Consider the following 7,765-nt stretch of genomic DNA (forward strand, 5'->3'; position numbering starts at 1 on the left):
TGGAAACCTGTTTGGAATGGCTGCACCGAAACCAGCAACATAAAACCTTTAAGTAAGTGCAAAGTGGACTGTAGGTAAAATTAGGAGAAAGCCGTTGTTCTGGATTTGTGTTGCATTCCGTGCTTAAAGGGCTACATGAAAATTTCAACTTCTTTTTTATTATATTTGATGTTTTCTTTGTTTTCAGGTTATAAAATTTTTCTGCCCCTGCTCGTGGCTCGTGCTCGTGCTCCTGTTTAAAAATCATACTGATGTTCTGCCGATTCGATGGTCATTTGGCCCCGCTGTCTCTATGATCCAGATTCAGACCGCTCTCACTCTGCCGTCTAGATCAATGGGCATGAAAATGTCGGTTTTCGTTTACGTTGCTAGAGGCGAAAAAATCGTTGCCGGGAGGACTTTTTTTGTGTTTGCCATAAAAAGAAACCCAAGTTTGGTAAGTTTTTTTGAATTAATATAAATCGCTCAATCAACATTGTGCTTTTCGCAAACAGTTACCTTGTTCGTAGCAATTTCTGCATTGAATTTGAATTTGAAAGAATTTTTTTTCCATTATTTCAGATCTTCAAAATTCACACGTCTTCCGGAAGAGCTATTAACGTTATGCAGTCAAGCATTGTGCATCGTAATGGAATCATATGTGGATATCAACCGGTGCAAGCACCGAGGAAATGATGGAAAGAGAAAAGAACGGGTCGATGGGATGTAAGAAACTCCAGCATATTAAAAGTGGTAATTATTTGATTTAATTAAACGATGTAGCCTGTAGCTCAATAAGTTTTATCATTCGCAGATTGGAACTACCAAGTGAGAACTTCAACAAAACCCTCTGTGCTACTCTATGATCTCACCAACAAAGATTAAACGGCTTCGATTTTGGTATCATAAGAAGAAAAAAGGTAAGTTGAAAAGTTTTTTAGGTCAACATTCTAATATAAAATAAGACCATAAGAGCCCAAGAGGTATGAGTGGAAAACTGCTCTATTAAGATTAATAATGCTCAACGATTCTCTAAATTAAAATCTATTTGACAATCTGATTTGCCCAATATTAAGCTTTGCTTGCTTGCACATGCTTTTTGATCGATCAAAAACTACCACTTTGCGAAAAATATATGGAAAATCGCAACATACGTAAACTTGGAAGCGTGTTTTGTTGAAAATAGTTTTTTTTGCACTTTCACCCCTTTGTCTTGAAATGATTTGGTAAATTAAAGTAAATTTCAAACTCGAAATAAATTCTCGCCCCCTGAACGTTTTCAAGGCGAATTTTTGTCAGCCATCATTTAAGATTACTTATGTTCTAAATGAAATTTTTTGCAAAAAATATCGTTACATAAATAATTAGATGATGAACGCGTTTTTTCCATATTCATAATATCGGCTGCAATAAAACGAAATTATAAATACCCATATCAAATGTAAGAATGGAAATCTGAATTCTGTATATGAAACAGAATCTTAAGACATCTATTTTCGACTTTCTGTTTCGCGTTTTTTTGGAGATTTTCTTCTAATATAAAGATTCATCCCACCTCAAAAAAGAATCTAATATATTGTTCTTCAATGTGACTTAATCTGTCCAGCATTACTAACAATTTAATTTGTTTTTCAATTCTCAGATTCCGGAGGATGTGAGCCATGGTTCTTATATCAATATCTTCGGCATTCATGGAACGCTATCAAATTTTGAAAAAACACCAGCGGGAGATGAAAAATAGTGCATCCTTCGGACGGTTGAGTTGCTGTGGTTGCTATAATCAAGGCTAACGGCTTGTTCCTACTCCCTTCCTAAGCAGGTGTTTAAAATTGTTTGAGTATACTTCATAAAGTATAAAATAAAATGAAATAAATCCAAAATGCATTACATATATTCATTTCTAAATAGAACTACAACGGATGATTTAAAATCTTAAATTTACTAAAATTCTAGTAATTTTTGGGGGCAAAAACATTTTTGCTAAGAATTTAGCAATGAAAGATTTCAGTTACTGGAAAATTAGTAAAAACTTAGTCAGGACACATTTAGCTATTTTGCTAAAATTTTAGTTAAAAAAAAATGCTAAATTGATTGCTAAGTTTTTAGCTGGTCAAATTTGAGCAAAATTTTGCTAATTTTCGGCCTCGGAAATTTTGTGTGAAGAGCTCCATATAAATAAAACCGAAAACATAAATAAACTACAATCAACAACCCAACAGGGTTACCAAAAATTGTTTAAAAGTTGCAATATTAGCAACAAAAAAAACACAATAAGTCTACATGACTTAAAACATTATTTAAAAAAGACATACACCGTCTTAGCCGATTTAGGCTTCGCAGACTGAATAAATGACGTGGACAACTTAAGATTAAAATTTAACACCCAGTACCGAGATGGGAATCGAACCCCTGCCATAAGTGGGCTAGCGATTACATTATTGTTGGCAATATAGCAACACTGCTGTGCCATCCCCGCCAGAGACTTGACGTTAAGTCAGCTGGCACACAGAACGAAGTAGAAGAAGAAGATGTTTTCCAATATTTTCCGACTTAAAATACTAAACTCAGGTTTCGTTAGATTTAATGGTAAATTTATTCATAACTTCGGGTTTTTGCATTGTACATATTTTTTTGTTAACACACAAACAGATAATTGCTGCAAACGGAACCCTATCTACTATGATGGTAGCATGGCGGTGTTCCTCCGGTACTGCAGTTGAGCCCACTTCCGATGGATGAAATCGTCCCATTTCAATTACTGCTGTTGTTATTGCTGCCATTGATCTACTGATGCTGTTCTCGCTGCTGCTATCTGAAGCTAAATGTTTTTCTGCTGCAATCCGCCGAACCCGTTGTGCTGGATGATTTCGTTTTTTGACGCTGTTCACACCCCTTCGTAGTTGCTAAGCACGGGTCTTCCTTATTTCAAATTATGCTGCTGTTGTTCCTGAGGTGCTGTGATGTTTCTTGAAACTGAGTGTGTTGGGAGTTGATTGAAGCAGTTGTTGCAACTTTTCGTATTTGACTTGCAAAAATACCGACGGTTGCATACATCCGGTTGATGGATCGAGGTTCCAGCGTTCTGATAGCTACCATGATCTTTCTGGGGAGGTGGCGGAGTTCAACACTGAGGAGGATGATTCAGCACAACGCCAGCACTGGTGGATCGTTCAATCGAGCGGGTCCTCCACTAGTTCCACTTGCTTTGAGGATGGACCTGAAAAATAAATATTCGTTTAATTGAAAGATCGAAAAAATCTAATTTGAACACGACTTACCCAATTCCGACTTGATTTTCTTGTAGAAACATCTGGCAAGATTGTGCAGACGTGCTTGGGCTACATTTGAGCTCTAACAACCGAAAAAATTTTTTGCTCCAGGTGTAAACAAAAACTTCAAAGCATGCTGTTGAAATTTTCGAATTAATGGTTAAAGTCTTATTCGTCAATATTATTTTGGCGCTAGTGTTTTGTCCCCAAAATTTCTCAGAAGCCGATAGTACCTGCACCCATAGAAGAGGTTGCAAAAATCCAATGCCTATTTAGCAAATGTCTGTGCCGATAATGCGCTGGAACGTGCACTGTGCCGAAGATGATATGTTTGAAAAACCGTAACTGGCATAAGGACTCGGCTCCCAACCAAAATGATGCATGACCACTACATTCAAGCGAAACAAGAAAAACATTTTATGGGATTTCCTTCCTATTGGATAATTCATCCCAGAAACAAGAAAATAAAAATATAAACCACAGCGCCCGTAGGGAGAATCGAACTCAATTCACCAATTATATCGGCTCGCAAGTCCGACATCCTAACTAGTGTGCTATTTGAGCTTCATGAAGGACGAGGGATATTTGTCATAGGCTTTCTGCCACCGAACAATCACAAAAAATCGGTGGCTTCCCGGCGTTTGGCCGCCTTTCAAGGTAGTCCTTTGTCTTGCGATGGTAACGGGAAAGGGAACGGGAGTGAAGGAAACGGGAAACCCATTGAATGAGAACTATGCTTTGCTTACTGCCTGCTATTACATACACACGCTACATATACACAGCTGCTAATGCCGGACAGCTTGGCTGGTGGTTGTTTGCCGGTGAATTGAAGCAATGTTTTTGTTGTTGCTTTTGCTACATACACACGCACAGCTTAGCCGTGGTTGTTTGCCCATGGATTGAATTGAAGGAATGTTTTTGTTGTTGCTTTTGCTACATACACACGCACAGCTTAGCCGTGTTTGCCGGGGGATTGAATTAGAAGGATGTTTTTGTTGTTGCTTTTGCTACATTCACACGCACAGTGCTCGGTTCGCTGGCTGTCTGGTGTTGGCCGGTAGTTATTTCCATCCTTCTTCGTCTTGTGATGCGATAGGGAGGGACGTGAAAGCGTTTTTATTTTGTTTCTTTCAGACATACGCAATTCGGTTAACTTGGGAGATTAATGCCAGTGGGAGCAAATCGAATCAGCACCGGTCGCGGTATCTTCTTGTACCAATGATGCTATGTAATTGACTACACGCCATTGGCACAGAGGCTGAATTTTGGGTGTGGAAAAACCTTAACCTTGCAGACGATATTGTTTTGCTCGCCAAAAGACAACCGGATATGCAGGTCTTAAAGTCATTGTCGGAAAGACCAAGTCGATGGAATCAACACAAAAAATCCGTGGTTGAATTAAAAGGAATCTTTCGATTGCTTTGATTCAGTTGAATCATTCAACCAAGTAGGCTCATACCACAACAGAACAAAAAATCCTTCCAACTACCAAGAAAGACATCGATACGTGGATCGGAGAATCTTCCTTTTGAGAAAGGAGGCTTGAACCTGCATTTACCAAGACAAAAAAGTAAAGCCTTATTAAGCCTTTCTTTACGATGCTGGAATTTTACACCATTCGCAAACTGCTTCCGAGTTCAAATGAAAAATCCCTCCAATCTAAAAGGTATTCCGGCTCTTTGTCCCTGTTTGAAAGTCATTGCCAGAGATGTCTGGCATTTGCCACCACAAATGATAGAGTAGCCATGTGCCTCTTTACTCCATAGCTTTTTTAGGGAGCAAGCTTAAAGTTCCAAAGATCATGCAAGAACATCCTGGAATCGAATGGACGAAAGTTTGGAGAAACTTAAGTTGCCGAAACCTTCCACCCTCTGAAAAATCTACTTATAATTTGTTGTTGAACCGGAAAATACCTCACGCTGGTCTTATGTTTCGCATCGGGCGTGCCGTTACCCCTCATTGTAGTACCTGTCCAAACACCACCGAAGACCTGGAACATATGCAGTCGACGTGTCCGAGAATAGCCCATTTGTGGAACCATCTCCAGTAAAATTAAATCTAATTTTATCATTTCACACGTTTGCTATACCAGAACTAAGAAATACAAGAAAATCAGAAAAGAGCAAGGCCTACCTTGCCCTATAAACTTTCTGCTAGATGCCAACAATAGTTTAAATGTTCAAGCATTAGATTTTGTTCTAAGTTGTGATTGTGTGTGAAAGGTGTCCATGATGAAATTGCCACAATATGAAATTGCTCTAACTTTTCAAGCGTTGGGTAGAATTTAATCAAAATTTGGGTGGATTTAGTTCATAGTGCATTGTTTACATCCGAGTCCGCCAAAACCCGTACCAGGGAGTTGTACCTTAACATGCTGACGAAAGTTGAACGCTGCATCACGGATGACGAAACATATGTGAAGGCCGACTTCAAACTGATCCCCGGTAACCGGTTTTCACGGCCAAGGATAAGTTCAGCGTTCCGGAGTTTGTCCGCACTCAGAAGATGTCCAAATTTGCGAATTAATTCCTGGTTTGGCAAGCCATATGCACGTGCGGTAAGCGGAGTGCACCTTTCGTGACCCAGGACACTATGAACGGACAGGTGTACATATACATGAAAGAGGGCCTCTAGAAGCGGCTGCTTTCTCTCCTGAAAGCCCACAACGTCCCAACAATCTTCTGGCCGGATTTGGCCTCATGCCACTACTCCAAGGACGTGCTGAAGTGGTATGTGGACAATAAGGTCAATTTCGTGCCGAAAATGTTCAACCCTCCGGAGCTCCGCCCCATCGAGAAGTACTGGGCGATTATGAAGCAGCACCTTCTAAACGACCAAAGGTAGTGAAGACAGTCGAAGAACTGAAGAAGGTATAGGGTTAGTCTGTGGTATTGGTTTGATTCACATGTTTTGCAGAATTTTATGGCCGGGGTTAAGGTCAAAGAGCGGGCCTTTGCGTATATACTGTAAATAAAATACAAATAAAATGCTAAAATGAAGTTTCATAGTTATTTTTCAATCCCTGAAAATTTGATGGCAATCGGATGAAAACTCGAAATTTGCGAATCAATCCAAAATTTAATCCAAAAAAAAGTTTTAACAAAAAAAAAAATAACATCCTATAACAAGAGATAAGTACAAGTAGTTCGAGAAGAAACATTTACAGGAAATTCATACTATTATTTCGGATTTTTTTTTGTAATGAACAGACTCATTTCTCTTTCAAATAAGTAAAACAACACAAAGCTTACGTTTTCTCCGATTTTCATCAACGGTTTCGGTTTTACTTTTATTATTTAAAGATTAAATTTTCAAATCACCTGCCGGTCGCCGGTTGTTCCGTAATCGCGTTCCGAGTTTTGTTTGTTTAGTGTTTTTTTGTTCCAATTTTTTCGCCAGCCTACTCTGCTCATCAAATCCCTAGTAACGAATACACGGGCACAGTGATTGAATTTTTCCTAGTAAATCTTAAATTTCAACATCAAACGTTTGTGGCAACTGTTTTTTTTTGTTTTCCATACTGTTGCTGCCGTTTTGTTTCTTTCAGTTTCCTTGTAACATTTAGGTTTTTTTTCTTCTTTTTTTGTTGTTGCATTGGCTTTTACCACACAGATCATCTATATATGTAGGTTTTTTGTTTCTTAAAACAGATTATACTTTAGAGAACATTCATGTAGTAAAACAGTTTGGTTTTTCTTTTGTCAACTACCTTGTTCGGCAGCACGTGGTTTAGTCTTCACTAGCAGAGTTTAGTCTTTTGTCAATTTTTTTTCGCTTTCAAATATGTCTATCAAATTCAGTTTTAAAAAACTGCTGACTAAATCTGGTTTTGTGATGCCCAGGGTGATCTATCGTTTAAAATTTAATAACTCATTTACCAATCCTGCTGGAGAGATAGAGAAAGGGGGGGAGGTCGCTTGTTTATTTTTAAGATCTACTCTACACACTTGTTCGAGAGGAGGTGTTTTGAAGTTGAAAAATCTCTTTGCGGTTCAGACGTTTTGGCTTAATCTTCGCTAGGGTCGCAATTTGTTGTTTTTGTTTAAGGTTAACACACTACACAGATAATAAGAGTTTTTTTTATGATTTATTTTTTTGCAACGTCATGTAATATATTTTCAAACCTTAGATCTCTATTTATACGTTTTTCCCCAATAAATACACTGTAGTAACAAACATAGCACGGTTGGCCTATACATTATGGTATATGTAATCTAAGGTTTTTTTTGCTTTGCAAAAAACTGCATCAACATGATTTACATACTTATGCTTGTTTCGATTTTTTTTTTCATTTTCTATTTATTATGATCCTGCTTCTATCAAGGAAAACTTGAAGTAATCTCAGCACACGTTTTGACTCAAAGAGGGGAGGATTAAAAGTCCGAAATAGAGCACAAATCAATTCAATTGTATCTAGGCATTTGTTAACCCTTTAATGCATAGTGTTGTTTTAAAACAACACTAATCAAAATCCAAATATCACGAAAACGAGTGGAAATTTTTGAATAATGTATTCA

General features: G+C 38.0%; 1 long non-coding RNA gene across 1 annotated transcript; it reads left to right on the forward strand.

The window, feature by feature from the left end:
• The first annotated feature begins 656 nt into the window (after positions 1-656).
• On the forward strand, positions 657-1,792 carry LOC129740467 (uncharacterized). The gene is made up of 3 exons (XR_008736250.1): positions 657-732; positions 794-899; positions 1,622-1,792. It is a non-coding gene; the product is annotated as an uncharacterized LOC129740467 (long non-coding RNA).
• The last annotated feature ends 5,973 nt before the right edge of the window (positions 1,793-7,765 follow it).

This window comes from Uranotaenia lowii, chromosome 1, assembly GCF_029784155.1.
Source record: "Uranotaenia lowii strain MFRU-FL chromosome 1, ASM2978415v1, whole genome shotgun sequence".
NCBI classification, from domain to species: domain Eukaryota; kingdom Metazoa; phylum Arthropoda; class Insecta; order Diptera; family Culicidae; genus Uranotaenia; species Uranotaenia lowii.